Genomic DNA, 17,581 nt, shown 5'->3' on the forward strand with positions numbered 1-17,581 from the left:
CATGCTCCCTGACACCCAAGCAGAAATTAACTGGGCTGCTAAGGGTTAATTCTGATACTGAATTGGCCCAATCAGCTTCATTTTTGCCATCTTATTAGGTTAAATAAATAGAAAATTTCTTGCAATTCCCATCCATAACGATAAGCAATTCTCACTATAATGGTTGGCTAATATATAAATTCAGCCCACATCAGTTTTGTGTCAACTAGCAAAAACAGAAACAATGGAAACTAGACAGTCATGGCTCTGCATAGGTCAACAACCAAGGTTATCTGTATTCAATTACTGGTATCTGCAAACTTGCATACTGTCAGCTGATCATAGACTAAATGAAAACTTATCATGCACAGAGGCAGCAAATACATTTATTTGAAGCAGGCATCATATTAGTTCACTGGTTTGACTGCGGTTAAGGGAAAAAAAAGGGGTTATCAGTCTTTTGGGAAATTCTTTCAAATATAACCTGCAGCAAATATCTAAAATTGGGATTATCTATGTTATAAATCTTTGTTCAAACGTAGAAAAGGAACAGAAATTCCTCCATAACCCTCAAAGACAATAAATTATATTATTTAACAATAGATAAACTTAGGGCACCTTTCCTGTGGTACAGCCCTATTGTGAATTAAGTTTTAATCTGCTTCACCCCAACATCTGTTGTGTGGAAGCAAAGAGCTGGCTGTATGGGACACCGACAATAATTTGTTTGTTAACTGCTTCTCCGGAACCATATATCATTTCAGAAAACAAAGCCTACTAACACAACGCGTATTTATCTGTTTCCTCTATCTGTGTTCCTTTTTCCACAAGTGCAAGTTCAGGCTTTTGAACTGTTTTTCCTAGTGATAATTTGTGATGCTGTTAGATTCATAACCCTGGAAAAATAGCATTTTTTCAACATTTTTTTCATCTTTGACCAACAGATGTTCTGTTCAAAACCTGAAAGCACTCATGAGGTACGTACCAGCAAATTGTAATTGTTAACGCCCCTGTGGAAGGAAAATGTCAATAAATATTTGCTATCACTAGACTGTTCGGAAACAAAGCCACTTGCTTCATAGAATTTTTTGTGATTAATCTTGCTATACAGCTTTTCCAACAGTCTATTCATTTAGAAATTTAGTGCTTTGTTTCTTTTCTGAAGAGGAGGTGAAAACCAGCTTCACGGTAAGAAAAAATATAGATGTAAAAGCATATGGGCAACCTGTATTCCATGGTAAAATGACACCAGCTAGTTTTGGTGGTACAAAGGTGACCACAAAAACGAGCATTGCCAGCATTTTAAAGTGCCACAAAAAAGTGGCAATCAAGGAAACAAAAACATCTGGAATTGTGATGCAGATAAATGTCCCAACATCTGTCTGCTAATGAGAGCTATCCAACCCCATGGATAACCTCCACTGGCCAAATGGCTTTTCTGAAAGTACATTTACCAGTGAATCCTCTCCTCTAGAGAGAGATGGTGGCTTGCATTTCCTTCCAGTATTTTTAAAGGTCAGATTCATTCCTCTCTTTTAGGGGCTAAAATGCCTTTCTCTCTTTATAGATGCTTGAAAAAAGTAAATTGCTAGAACTTTCAAAAATAGGTCTGTGAGCTCAGATGGACATTCAGAAATATTTTTCAGACTGCACACAGAATGGAGTTGTCTTGCCATCTCTGCCTTCTTTTATCCTTTCATTGATGTGATAAACACGGGGATGCAGGATACATCCTTTTACCTGGCTACAGGGCTAACAGTGAAGCATCATTAAAACGGGAACAATATCAGCCATGTGAGACAAAGAAATGGTTGCCACCTAAGGCAAAGGAAATTTTCCAAGTCTGAATCCTACACAGGCGGCAAATTAGTAACAGTTTGCTTTGTGGACTCACTGCATGAGCTGATAAAGCTGAGAAAAGGCATCAGAGGTGTTCGCAAAACAGGAGAGACTGAGAGTCCGGAGAAGATCTATGTTCCTGAGAAGTCATATGCAGGAATTCGGGACTAGAAGAAGAATTGTGACCTACTTAGCACAGTCTGACTTAAGCCCCAAATAATGTTCTTGCTCAAGCAGGAATTGCAAGCAGCTGAAGAAAGATGAGCTTTTGCACTTGCACTCCAGCCAAGCTTGCCCACATCTAATGAGGAACAGCCCAACTCAGTGCCACCTTGCCTTCCCAGGACACGGCACAGATGGAACAACTGAGCGGACAGTGGCTCCCGACGTAACTCAGCTCCTCCGCCGGGGACCCGGCACACCCTGGCCAGCACACATGCTTGCAAAGCCCAGAGCTTCAGTGCCTCTGGTTCAAGAACGGAGGATGGCTGCAAGAAGCTGCCTCGTGAAGGGAGCTGGAGGGCAGAGACCAGAGTAGGCACCAGCTGCACTTCATTGGACACCCACCAAATCGGAGCAGAAGAATTAAAAGCCCAGTGGCCACAAGCCTGGCAGCGACCACGGCGGGAGAGAAGGTGCTAACCCCTTTACCTAAACAGCCACGAGACCCTCCTGGCTGTGAACTTGCACAGGGATAAAGAAGAGAGTGAGTACACAGATCTCATCTCACTCCCATCCTGGGCACTGCCCTGCTATACTTCAAATCTGGGCAGATGTCTTGGGTGTTGTGCTGTTTGGGCCAAAGTCTCACAGGAAAAAAAAAAAAAAAGTGAGTCCAAATTGAAAGATGCTGTGAGTCAGCCTTCTGGAGGAAGAAATGTGATGTTGAGGCTGGCAAACATGATATTGCTGTGGTATTTAAATGGAAAAAGAGGTTCTCTGAGAAAGGGAGTGGAATTGATGGGAGAAACAGCAAAACAGGCAGACAGGACATATTCTCCCTTGATGCTTCAGCCTGATCAGTTGAGAAGTCTCTGGATGTAAGGAATCAAGAAGACATCCCCTCACAGAGCTTCCCTTGACTTGCAAGGTCAGGGCTGCCTTAAACTTGCTGCCTGAGCTGACTTTGGGGAAACAGGAACTGCGGAGGAGCACGGCTTGGGTACTGCATTAAGACTCTTCACACTTTGCAATCCCATTGATTTGAAATACATGTATATTCTGAATGTGCAGATTACAAAGAATTACCTATGTTACAGATCCTCCTCTCTGGATAAATATGGGATTTACTGGTTTATGAGCACTGCTCAGTATAAAATCATTTCAAAATTAACTTGGAAAATCTTTACATTTCCCTTTTCCCCTGTGAGACTTGCACTTTCTTGAAAGTTTAATGCCTGGTGTTGCAGGTTTTATGGCCATGGCTGTGACTCCAGAAGCTGTTAGTGTGTTTAAGCAAACAGTAACTTGAGTCTAAATACCAACCAGAAGGTTTGATTATAAACATGCTGTCCAGCTGTATGTCGGATACATTCAACCCCAGTTGCTGGCACGCATCCCCAGCCTCACGAGTTCAAACAGTGGTTGCAGTGGGAAAACTCCTAGCTGCTCCCTAACACCCTTTATTTTCTGCTCCTGTTTCTGAGCCATAGCTCTGCCTCTTCAGTGGACAGTATCCAGCCTTGGATATAGGCTTTTTTTCCACCTATTCATCAAACTTCAGCAGTTTCTCACTTTGATTCCCTTTTCCATTTTCACCTCTGGACACTCCCGTCTATCTAGCTCTTCATTGCTACATCTGTGCTTCACCTTCTCTTGGGAATATCATGGATATAATGGCGGGTGAGCTCTTCCAGCTGACAAAGTGTGACCAAAGTGTGACTAAAATTTTAACTTTTAGTCCATAGACTAATACAGATATACTCCCAACATCTGCTGAAAACCTGATTGCTGATAGGTAGACAGGATGACTTTGTGCAATACCTCCCAACCATTTAATCCTCTGGTACGAATGGTTCACAGATACACGTAACTCGACAGCCCCAGGAAGTTAGAAGTCATAAAAATGTAAAGAATAATAATTGAAGCATCATACTGTCCTTCAGCATAAAGGTATTTTTAGTCTAGTTTTAAGCAAAACTGGGATTCCGACATAATCACGTGCCCCCAGAAGGACACCAGGTTCTGCACAACTAGTGCGGGTGTGATATAAGCCACATCTGCACCAACAGGCAAGACCCAAAGTCCACACAGTAATCACCGTGCCCCGCACCAGCGGAGCAGGCAGGCCTACCAGCTGGCATCTCCTAGGGTTTCAGAGAGTTACAACTCCAGTTTTAGTCATCCCACATGATCTATAAAGGCAAAAACGATTGTTCGTATCAGTAACTATTGCAAATGATGAGGAGAAAGCAGGAATTTAAAGGAGGTTGCAGAACTGAGGAAAAAAATAACTGTGAAGGATACTTGAACTCTACATGGTTTTGTTTAGCAAGAAAAGTATTTTCTACATAAAAGGCACCACATTCAAAGAAAGACATCATTTTAACTCAGCCACAACAGCATTGAAAATCCATACCGGATAAAAGGAGAAGTAGAAGAGGCGGCTGTTGTCAGAAAACAGTTTCTGGAAAAAAAATAAGGTTCTCTTGAGGCATGTAGAAGAATTCCAGGACATTTTATTGTTGTTGTTATTATTATTATTATCCTTGATCTTTCGGAAGGTGGAGAAGGAGCATGTGCAGTTTTAAAGACAGAAGGCAGGAGGACATCTGTAGCCCTTAAAAAGAAAAGCACAAAGGCTGCTAGGCTCTGCTTACAACTTTTTTAATTATCTTCCTTAGGTTTCCCAAACAAAAACGCATCACGCTGAGCCTCACCCAATAAAACTATGTGGGCAAATACAATACCCATTGTCTAATCAATATCGTATTGCTCATGGCTTTAGCCAGTTCAATAGCTGAGACCACTGACTCCTGAGCTGCACCTAGGCATACCAATATCTGCTTAATGTTGGACAAAACTACATTCGTCATTCCCGGTAGCTGAGAGTTCTTTCTTTAATCTCATTGAAAATCCACAGAAAGTGAAACACAGCTTCAGCTAAACTAATACGAGCTCTGAGGCTGGAATAGGCTAGATTTCCAGTGTGCGCATTTGGCTCAAGTGGGAACATGCTGTGGGTTAAATAAAAAAAATCGCCGGCTGTGCAGAGGATGCAGCCCTCGAGCCCCACCGCTCCTGAACTCAGGCAGGCAGCAGCGTCAAACACCCACAAAGGCCAGAAATTGAAAAACAAACAAACAAAAATCCCAAACCCCACCACTAACTCAGTTTCCTAAGGTTTTTAAATTACTGACATCATCAAAGCTGTAACATTTTGCCTATTAGCTAAGTGTACGCAGCAATGACAGCCCTTAACCATAACTACCAGAGAAGCATGGGACACCTCACTCTTCCCAGTTCATTTTCCTTCTGAGCTCTCCTGCACATGGCAACAAAACCACATAGTTCAGTGCAAGAAGTATGCATCAATAAATTATCTTCATTGGAAACACATTGCAAACAAAATGCAAATGGCAAGAAAGTGCTTGTTCTCAAATGCCTGTCTTGAGAGTTCATCTACACAAATTATAAACACTCGATAACTATCCTGATTTTCAGGCTAACCGTCTTTATGTCGGATCCCAGGACTAGGCTCTGGGGATTTCAAAAGTATCATGAAATAAAAACAGCTGCAAGGGAAACTCATATGACTAGGATAGGTGCCATATAGCAATTAACAGCCAGAAGTTTTGATCTGGAAAATCACATTTATTTTAATTGCTCCACTGTTGTGTTCATAAAGAATTTGGCTCATTTTACTATTTTCCTTATTAGATATCGTATTTAACTTTGGAACAATGTAGTCATTAGTTCCATTGTTCCAGGTTTTTCATTGCACTGAAATGAATGACAGAGACATGTTCTGCAAGGAATATTGTTTATAAATATTTATCACAGTCTTAACAGATATTTGTGTAATCCATCCTAATTTTTCCTAACACATAATTCACCAGCTATTATTTAATCTGTTGTTGGATGATGAGTGGCAGGTTTCTTAACGTGTGAGTTCATTTGACTCGTCCTTTTCTGGTGAAAGATCTGATTCTCTTCGTTTTCCTTCAGTGGGCTGTTTAAAGAAGATGCACGTATCGGATCGCTTTCACCTCTGTCATTTATTTATTGTTGGACTCAGTAGCGCGCATTGGATGAAGCTCTGCCCTCAAGCGCTCCCCGCCGGCGCCCCGGCGCTCGCGCGGGCCGGGCCGGGCCTCGTGCACGGGGCTCCGCGCCCCGCAACGCCAGCGCGGCCCCGGGCACCGGCGAGAGGCGTTCGCCCGGGTTCAGTGCCGTAAGGCATGCAGAGACCCTTCTGCTGAAACGGAATATCCTTAACTGAAAGGAATCAGGAGGTGAAAAATGAAATTTGGCAGTTCGGTTCTACTGCACCATTTGGTGCTTGTTGTGGGACTGCAGCAAAAGGGAGCTATCACTACGGGCATAATTTACTTGATTTTAAGGATCTGTATGAATTCTGGCGACATACCAAGTAGCCATTAGCAAGGAGGAGTGTTTCCCAATGCTCATTTGTTTTCCATGTGTGAATTTGCACTCTTCCAAACTTTCTTTAGAAAAAGAAGTATTTTTTCTTCATCAATTCCATGTGGAAAATACAACAAAAATCCAGATAATAAATTATTCAAGAAACACAACAGATATTTTTTTTTTAATGGAAAATACTAATGTTGGAATCAAACTGTCAGCTTGCTTTGATTTTGATATTTTAAGTGTTATAAAATGATACGCCTGTTCACATGCTCAAGGATAGTCTTTCTGGGCAAATTATCCTAAATAGGGTAACCCAATAGCAAAGTAGGCAGGCTTTTAATGCTATTACTATTAGGAAAATACCATTAATATAAGACATATGCAGGATGCTATTACATCAGTAGGCTGCATTTATTTAGTCAGTATGCAGGAGCAGCCCTATGGATCAGAGCAGAGATGCTGGGCCTTTAACACATGTAACTTGGCTTAGTCTTGAGGTCAAAAATCTGTTAATGCAGTTTTCTGTATAAGAACAAGAATATAAAATCCATGTGGTTTTAATGACACATTCCAAGATTATTTTGGGGGGGGAGGGTGTTGATTTTGGTTTTTTTAGTTGTCCTCCTCACATTAAATGAGACCATCTTTGAAATGTGTTGTGTGTGTCAGACACTGAAACTAATTTGTGAAGTAAGGCAAACTTACTTAAAAAAAAAACTTTCTATTTATTTGCTTGAAAAGTTTTATTTTGGTTAAGTTATGTTTCAAATTAAAAAGATCATTACTGTAATTTGCATTTACTTATTGAAGCATTACATAATAAACCAAAACCATGTGTCAAAATGCAACTCTCATAAAATAAGGGTACTAAGATAAAGGAGCTTCAGAGATTTAAAAATCAGTGATTGTGACACTTAAATAAGACATCTAAAAGGGGTGACTGACTTTAAAAAGAGAGTGTTTCCATTTCAAATAATTAATATGTTTTGGTTTCTTCATTTTTGTGGTCTCGTAGCACAACTTATATCTCAAGCACTGTGTTGAACATGCATATTTTGGACTGAGCTCTTGTTTGTGCCTATTTAACAGCTACTCACAGCTGTCTCTGCCTTAAACGTATTGGGATATGATTTCATTACAAACTTTAGTCAACACAAAACACTAACATTATTTCAAATGGGTCTGGCTGGGCTGGGCTGGCCACGGCAGCCGCAGCTGGAGCCCGGGTCTTGCACACAGGAGCTGTGTCCCGCTGCCGCCGAAGGCAGTTTGCTCCATATCTGATGGAGAAAGGGTGGCTCTGCTGACAAACTGGCCTGTTGACGATGCCAGGGAACATGCCACCGTGTCCCCCAGGCGCAGGAAACACCAGCATAGGATGTGCTGAGCTGCCGCCGGCAGCTGCCGGGTTTTGGTGGCATCCAGGATCTGACCATGCTTCCCTACAGCGAGGATCTGCTGACAAGTCTGAGGGCAGGGAATGACTTCAGCATTTAAATAAGTGAATTAAAAGCAGAAAAATGGATATAGAATGAATATCTGAAGGTGCTATGTGCTTTCACACAACTAGCACCTGTCTCAGAAGACCTGTAAATAGTGGTGCTCGAATGTAAGTAAGTCTGGCCCAACAGTAGCGTCGAGAGAAAGCAGAAGTCAGCCACAGAAGAGGCAGCGAAGGTGACCAGACGCCTTTTGGCGAGCTCTGCAGAAGCTAGTGCTTTTGAGTGTGTCTTGTTTTCTCATGTGCATCGTACAGTAATTCCGATCAAGCTGTTCAACAAGGGGACTACATCAGCAGCCACACTATAGACCTTGGTCACCTCTTTCTTCAGTGTTGCGGTGAGCTACTTTCTTCATCAGACTGCTATCAAGGTTTCCCAGGGGAAACTCCTGGTTCACCATCTATGTAAAAAATACTCTCAACAACCATCAGCATGACTTTGAGCTAAGCTTTATGCAACTCATTTAAAAAATATAGGCCCCAGTTCCTCCAAAATACTGAGTGGGCTTTGTGTAGCTGCCTGCAGATCAGACTGTTAGCATTTCCACCCTGGCACCCCAGTCTGAGCTCTCATTTTTCTCTGCTCTCCATAACATCAGTTTGAGGGAATGCAGGCAGTTCAGTCCAATGTAAAATTACACTACATTGAAGTTAATTGGCCTCCATAGAGCAGTCAAGCATAAGCCGAGTATCTCACGCTACATAATGTATGATGAGAAAGCAGAAGGTGATCAACTGAATTGCAAGATGCTGATAAATCGGGCGACCGGTCACTCCATACCTCTCAGCTCCCTCATAAGGACATTTCTCATCTCACTCTTTATATTCATCCATTCTATTACGTTTCTGTTTACTGCTGTGATCAGAGAAGCTGAATAATGAAGCCAAGGTTAGAAAAGTCATTTATGCTGTGTGAGCTTTGCACTGATATTGACCTGGCTTCAGCTATCTCATCTATACCGAGCCATATATATTCACCTGGGTTCTTAATCCCGGAGATTAATTTGAAAGTTCTCTGTTCGTTTGGACCCAGGCAGCTTGGCCTGCTCTTCTCAGTCCAAACAGGCCCTTGTCCAGGAGCGTGGGGTTGAAGCAGTTCTCTGCCCACCCCTGTCAGGAGCCCAGTGCTGCCCGGGCCCCTCTCAGCCCCGAGGCAGCAGCGCCTGGGCAGCCGACCAGCTTGTGACGACCTGTGCAGAGAATGAGGAGCTGATCTCTGTCAGTGTATTTTAAACCCACGCAGGTATTGCTGATGACCCTCATGGAGCTAGTCAGTTCCACTGTGCAAGGATTTTAGCGGAAGACACACTGTGCCGGGGGCTGCGTGGCAGCACGCAGGTGCGTGGGCCTGGATGCACAACTGACGTGAAGCACGTTCGTCTTAATATGCAGCTCTAGGAAGGTTTCTGACTGTTTGGAAATTGAATGTTCAAAAGACTTTTCACAATGTCCAAGCGTGTTGCTCTCATTTCTGCTTCTATTTATAAAATCAGATGAAAAAGTTCACTTGTTCATTTGTTGTTGTGTTTAGTCTCTTTCTGTCTGTAGAACATCAGCATTTAAGTAATGTCCCTCAAAATCTTGTGCTGATTATGCATGTTTGCTGAGTATTGGTTCACATCTTTTTTTACACATTAGATTAACTAGCAGTGTTTGAAACGTGGTATTAAGCATAGGGGTTTGTTTCTCTTCCCGTATTGGATTATGGAGAGCATGCTTCTGAAGCGAGCATTACCAATAGCCTCCCCCAGCCCTTCTGCATCTACCTGGTGCTCACATCCCTACATCTCACAGTTCACGTAAAGGAAAATCAAAAGGGATGAGAAGATGACTAGAGAAAATTTATCCCAAAGTATCCCTGGCTGTTAGAGAAAGGACGTGCCTACCTCATTCAACCAATTCAACTTTAGTTACTCTTTGATTACTTCAAATTGAAATTTATTCTATCCTAATTGCCTCTTGCTTTATTTAGTATGCTCACTCCCTGGCAATTTTGGTGTTACTCATGCTCTGCTGATATTTTATTGTTAAAGAACATATTGATTTGTTATATATATATATATATATACACACACACACATATATAAGTGTGTATATATAAATATATACATATACATATATATATATATATATATATATAAACTTATGATCTCAGTGAGCCTTAATGACAACAGCAATAAAGAGATGCATAAGACTTTACAATGAACTGCTGTGCAGTAAAGATGACCTGTACTCTTTTTAAGAGGAACGCTGGTGCTGGAGAACGGCAGACTCAGTTCCCAGCAGGCAAGGAAAATGAAACTTTTTTTTTAACAACTTTTCCTTTTCACTTTCTCAGTGAACTCATGTCTCAGTTTTACGATGCAGCAGAGCTGAATTTGCAATGTTTCATTCTTCTGGTTTCCGATACGAGAAACATACTGCTATCTGTGCGAATAAAGCGTTTTCTCCAAGAACGTGCCTAGCGGTTAGAGTCAGTCTACCAGATGGGTTGTAAAACACTTTGAAACAACCCCACTCAAAGGATATTATACTCCTGAAGTTGTATGCTTGTTTTATTATAAACAGAACTTTCTAAGTAAAAAACATAGAAATTCTGTCTACTTCTGAAGCAAACTGACATGTGGAGCTGCTCTAGGTCGCTGGTGAAACAGGACTTAATTTATTGCTCCCCTAAATATCAAAGGGACTCAAGGAGAAGTCATACGACTTTTGGTGTTTTTACCTGAAAGACATTCTGGGTGACTGAAAGGCCCAAGTAGTTTTAATTTACCGTCTGACAGGTATTAGAGGGTCTCCTGCCGCTGATCTGATTTCAGTCCTTTTCCTTATCTATCTCCTACAAATTCAGCAGCAGAATTGCGGTGAAACCTTTTGATACATAGGAAAGATTGTGCATTTGCTGCCCTTTGTCTTCAGGCCGCCAGCCGGAGTGTTAGGAGCGCCCACGCCTGCTCCGTGTCCCCAAAGCTGGGCCAAGCCCTGGGCAAGAGCTAGTGTCCACGCTTCAGTCACAGCTGCCACTGTCACCTCCTCTCTGTCCCCGCTCAGGAGCTGCTTCACTCTCAATCACTGCCCAAAGTAACATAACAAATCTCATGATGTGGCCACCACTGTGCTCCCTCCCGTCTCTTCCAGGCAGGCTGGAGCAGCAGATTCTCCCTGGTGCCCACGCAGCACGGGCCAGTGCAAAGTAAAGCTGGTGGCCACGGCAGCGATTCTGCCTTATGGCAATGCCAGGTCGAGCAACGGGCGCCGCAGGTTTGTAAACCCAGAGGTCTAACACCTCCTCCACGAAGCAGGGGGAAACTCAAGCCAAGGAGCGTCCGCACCACAGCCCCGCACTGGACCAGCGATGCAGCTTTGGGCCCTACTGACCATCTCCTCTTTTAGGGTCTAAATTTACTCCCCGAAGCCAGTAATAAAAGTTCCCCTGAACAACTCGCATTCGACCTGACCTCCAAAATATGCTATATATATTAAAGATTGTTGCCCTGCAAGAGGGAAGAGATGCACTGAACAGAAGTATTTACTATTTACAGTCACCATTTTATTCCCTTTTTTACTTAAGGCACAGGAATTGTCCCTGTAGAACACAATTAACGTCCGCATTATGATTCGTTGAACACCACCCATAAGAGAATAGCTAAGCGGATCTTTAATCTGAATTTGTACAGGCTTTTCTGTCATTCTTTAAGCAGCTTCATTATTATTTTTCCCATAATTTGTATAAAGTACTTACTTAACATTCAAAACAGATCCTTTTTAACCTTTTGCCCAACTTAGCTTTTTGTACTTTAAAAAAAAAGTATGGGGGGGAGATGGAAAGGGAGAGAAGCCCTTTAAGTACCCTAGGCCTGGGTTCCTTCAGTGTGCAGGCTGTAAATGTTTTACTTTGATTTGAGATACATGACAATAAATTAGGGGACATTTATCAAAGCTGCTTTGTTGCATTGCTGACAAAAGCTGCTTTTTGCATAAATTACTGCATTATACAAATACACTTAGCAGGATCCTGTTTCTTTGATGTTAGTGGAGGAGATTTATGTCCAATGGAGTTTTTATTTATCTGCCCTGTTCACCTCAACAAGGGCAGGACATATTCCTCAATTAGTTCCATACCCCTAGAAATGACATATATATCTCACAACCAGAAACAGAGAAATTTAAACAAAACAAAACAAAAAAGCAAGTGCACTTTTTCTGGCAAGTCTAAACTCCTGTACAGCGCAAAAAGTAAATATTAGGCTGGAGCTGTATCTTTGAAATCTTTATTCTGAGAATACTTTGAAAACTATTTAAGTAAGTTAATTTGGACAAAACAATATTCCTTTTGCAGAAAAGCTTTTCTAGACTTCATTACAAGACTAAGTAAATACAGGTCCATTTCAACAAATACTTGGTAGCTGAACAAGTGGGTTAAAAGAACAGATTCCCTGTGCAGCAACCCTCTCTGGAACTGTATTTATGCTAAAATCTCCTTCAATGAATAGCTAATAAACTAATGAAGGCCATTTTAGGCTAAATGGTGAATTAAGATGGTTAAATAGGAAGTTGTCAAATGAATAAATTGGCTAAACAGTCACATTTCTTAAATTAATACAGAATCTCTCAAAATTTCCGGGCTCTATTCTTGTTTCACTCACTATCTACATACCTCAATTTACACATAATTTATTCTGTTTCTAGGTCACCGGTTCAAACCCAGCCCTACGTGGCAACACTACACAACGGCTACCCAGCAGTCCGAAATAATTCTGGAGAACTCTTTTTCTACCCCAGATTTACAAAGCAAAAGGAACAAAGAGCAAAGCACACCAGTGCAGCCGGTCGAGCCGGGCGGCTTTGCAGGCACGCTCACCGGAGGGGATTGAGCAGGTAGGGGTTTTCTTCTGCCTTTCCACGAGAGCTGTGCAGGGCAGCCACGCAGCCGGTGCGGGGAGCGGAAATTAACCTTACTGATACATCAGGGAAATACAGCATTTGATGTCAAGAGGGTTGAATCAGCCAAGGCAGGAATGGTTAGCATTATCCTTGGATCCTTGGAGAGTTTTCCCCAGAAACGTGGAGAAGCACCTCCTTTTTCTCCAGAGAGCTCGAGCACATCTGAAAGGGCTTCCACTGGGTTGTGTGATGGTGCTCAACGTCAACACGCCTTCATGGGACATGTTAAGGACAACCTTTAGCTTATGTGAAGGAATCTAGACCCACTCACGTCCAAATTCAGCAGACTGCAAATAAAGACCCAGCTCCTACCCACCACGCAGCCAGAGGGACCTCCTGTGCCCCTGCTTGAAAGGCCTTCATGTGTCATTCTTGTCAATGTAAGCTGGTATTACTGCACCCACAGGTGTTTTATCTTTCCAAAAAGACCACCGCAAGACACGTTTGCTTTACTGGCCATTGCCAGATGCTTTTTCGGTCAAAATATTTCTATCTGGATGGATTTGAGCTGTTTTTGTTAATGTCTATAATGTTGTTGAAGTTTTTCAATTTATGCCGAAAAAAATCCTTTCTCTAAAATAGTTAGAAAATTTCATTAGCAAACTGGTGTTTTGTTATTATGGGTTGATAATTAAAAAACAATCAGATAAACTATTTTTCAAAAATTCTGGAAAGAACTCTCTCTCCTTTTCCCACCACTCAACCCCGCGGAAAAAAATGAGACCCTTTGAACATTTAATGAAGATAGGAAAACAATAAAATTATACAAAAATAGATTTTCATTATTCAGTCAGCTCTAGGGAACAGATTCCACACAGTGCATTTCAATGATCCTAGACAATGGATTACTATCATAATTTGTTCTTGGAGTCTGTTTAATTGGCTTACTTAGCCACCTGTTCAGAATAGTTACCATGAAAACAGTGGTTTTGTTGAATTTCTGAGTGCCAACCTTTCATCTTCCATTCTGCCTCCCTCTCCTATTCTGCCTCTTATAATGTATCAACCAATGCTTACCGCAGATTTAAAAATAATCTCACAGACATTCAAAATATATTGTAACTAATCAGGAAGGAATTGCAAAGTTATAACAATAACATGCTAATCTGGGCCTTTACTCACTGTTAGTTCTATCATCTGTTCCTGGGTGAATGTCAATTTATTGCATCCCGCTGCACATATAATAATGGTGTAAAAATGTAAGGAATGATTCCTGTGTCATAATATTCGTATGTAAATAGCTAGATACCACACACACCCCTCTAGCTGCATTATATCAATCAATTTCACATTAAGAAGTTGTGCCAGAAAAAGTAAAATTGCAAGAGGAAATTCAGCTAAGGCCATTGAAGACGTTGTCTGCTGCATTAAAAAAAAAAAAAAAAAAAAAAAAGGCAAGCAGAGTTAAAGGCATGAACTTCCATTAGCAACGCTTACCACATTAAAAAAAAACACAGTTATAAAGCACTCGGGCACCCTTTGTTGCCTGCCGCCAGGGAGATTGCTTTCCGCAAGACTGATGTAAAGTATTTTTGCAGGACAGCAGATTCTGAGAAATATATGGGTTCAGAAGCAGAGCATAATTAGCACTCTCTAAACCCGAAGCGGCAATGTAAACAGCTCAAGTCTTCATTGTGCAAAGCAAACAAACAATCCCAGCTGAGCGTTCCCTGGCAGGGCTCAGGCAAACACGGCGCTCCGCTCACTGCTGTTACCGCTGCGGCTGCTTAATCTAAACAGACAGCAGCATGTACAAATGTAAACATTTGATATTTGTTAATACGGTCCTAAGTTATTGCTTTAGCTGCTTGTTTTGGTTTTCGGGCATAAGGACCCCTATGTACGACCCGCTCTTCATAGATTTCGGTAAAGAAATGTTTTTAAGAAGCCATTATCTAAACTGCTGATGTAATAAGGCGCTGGTATATGAAATACACTTAATAACTCAACTTTAGTTATTTATTGTGAACGAGGGTGCATTCTCCTTGATTCCATTTCCCAGCGAAATATAAGTGGAGCTTTCATCATGAGTGCTTGAATTTATGGCAAGCAGACCAAGTGACATTAAGCAAGCCACACAATCCCTTCATTCAGGCTTTAATAAGGAAGCCAAGGAAAAATTATCCAAGCTGGTTTGCGGGTGACAGCACAAGAACTTTTTGGAGTCAGAAAGTTAGCACGGAGGCTCCCTGTCAGCCCATTAAAAAGTAAAGTTGGCATTCCCAGATATTAGAACCATGTGTGCAGAGGAATTTTTCTTCTGGTAAGACATTCCAAATATTGTCCCAGAGCCAAACACTTCGGTGTTAGGCTAATTTAAGCAGTATGTTGGAATCAGCTCTCAGGACTTTGATCATATGGAGATCGTTTGTTACAAATTGAACTAACCCAGTCTCTATTTCTGGTGGATCAGAACTATGGATTTGTTGAATTAAATGCCTCATTTAATGCAGTTTGCACATGAAAAGAAAGCTGCACTCAGGAATCTGATAGTGAATTTTTCACCTAACCAACAGGTCTACTTTTTTATTACTTTTAAACCTAATCCATACTCAGTCCACACTGTTCTTAATAAGCCCGAGGCTGTTTGGAGTGAAGGTTTAAATCAGCTCGTACGTTATGGGGGGAAAGCATCACTGAATTATCAAACCGTGTAATAAGGAACACATTTGAATCCAATTCAAGAAATAATTTTATGAAGAAAAATAAATTAGTCCTCGGTTGTTATTTACCATCCAAATAGCACAGTGCTCTTTCATGACAACAGCAGAGGGAAAGCTGAAAAATGATTTTGCAGACATATGATTTTTTCCCTGCCTCTCATTGCTGTCCCCATTTTTGCAGCTGAACTATTGTGAGGGTTAAAAGTGCACAAAATAAAGCATTTCCACATATGGCTGCACTTTCTTTTCATTTCTTGAAGTTATAATGTCTTTAACTGTTGATAATGATATTATAAACTGTCATTTAGTGCATTTTGAGTATATTAAATACATGAAACAAAGATGTGCAGTTCCAGCTGGACCCTGATCAGAAACACTGGGATCTGATTCAGCAACACTGCAGATATAGCTGTGTGTAGGCTTTGCAAGGAACATGGTGTAACAGGTAGTAGTTGCAATAGAGATAGAATAAAATAATAAAATAAAATAAAAGAATCTGTTGTCAATTATTACTCAAAGAGTGGGATGAGGTAAAAAAACTGATATCCAAATGATTCACTAACTAATAGAAGAGCTGTGCATATAATCATTGGCATGCTGCTACACACTGAACTGATATAGGACTCAAGTATATCGTAATTCTCTGCCCTGTAGAACTCAGGATTTACACCATTTTCAATACATTTTCAGCCTGAGTCTCATTCATACAATATAAAAACAGGAACTCCATTAATTCACAGGAATCCTTCCTCTTTGTTCTGCAGGAATCTGTAGACCAGAGCTTATGTTGAAGGAAATGGGAACCCTGCCTTTGATGAAGAAGGGGCAAAATGAATTTGTCTCCATATTCAGCTGCTTTGGAAGTGCACCCTCCAGCTGGGTCTAAATTCTCTGATATATGGAGATAATTTTCAGAAGACTTAAATTACTATTTGGACTGTTTTAGAGAAGAGATAATATGCCCTGGTACAAATAGGCTGTATATAGCGCTCACTGCAGCTGAAAATAGGGCAAAACTGAAGGTTTAACATAAAAAAATACATAAAATCCCTGTCTAGATGTAAATCTAGAGTAAAAGATCCTCCCAAATAATCAAGACTATTATTGGGTCTCAGCAACAGGAAAGGAAAACAGTGACATGCCAGCAAAATGTGTGTACTCTGAGCTTGACCAAGGCATCACTGATCCAGGCCTCCACGTGTACAAGTAATTCCACTAAGTTAATACACGTGCTAAGAAAACTGGCCTAGGAGTATGCTGGCCTTAACTAGGCCATGAAGAGATGGCTTTAATGGTGGCTCTGCCAACACGGAGGTTGCCACGGCTGAGGCAGAACGTAAGACACATGTGGGAGGCAGTAAGTGCACCCTGAGCCCAAAATCCCCACCGTGGGGTGACGCAGGAAGATCTCCCTTAGCTTGTTCCTTCTGCTTCTCACTACACGGAGGGAGCAGAGTTCATCCTTCATAAAGAAACTGTTCCTTTAAAAACAGTTAAGAAGCAGATACTGATTTATACACACACACACACATCTATATATATATATATTTTATTGGCAAATAAAGAAAGATCAGATCTTTAATGAAATCAGGATGGGTTTGGGAGGTGAACTTGAGGTGAACTCCCCAGATTTTCATGGAACTTCAATTAAAACAGTTTCAGAGGAGTTGCTGAAAGCTAAGCACTTGCCATTGAAAGCTTAATTTAATATAAGCAGCATTTTTACACCACATTTCCCAGTGAAATTCCAGCCCTGAACTTAATTATGTATTTTTTCTTGAATGATAAGTTTTATTCTTTCTCAGATAAGCAAAGCAGCAATGTATGCATGGTTTATCTTAACCTAGGTGTTACGACCAATGCAGTTGTAGTGGCTCCAGTGACAGAATAGCCCATCATCATCCTGCAGAAAATACATTTACTCTCTCCACTATAAAACCAGTGATGAAATTTCAGTCAACTCTTGCTATCATGTGCAATATAGAAGGATTTAGAAGTTTGACAAATGCTGTCACTAGCAAAAATTGTCTTTTCAGGGGAGAGAAGTTAAATCTGGGTTGAGAAA

The sequence above is a fragment of the Rhea pennata genome, chromosome 13 (genome assembly GCF_028389875.1).
Source record: "Rhea pennata isolate bPtePen1 chromosome 13, bPtePen1.pri, whole genome shotgun sequence".
NCBI lineage: Eukaryota > Metazoa > Chordata > Aves > Rheiformes > Rheidae > Rhea > Rhea pennata.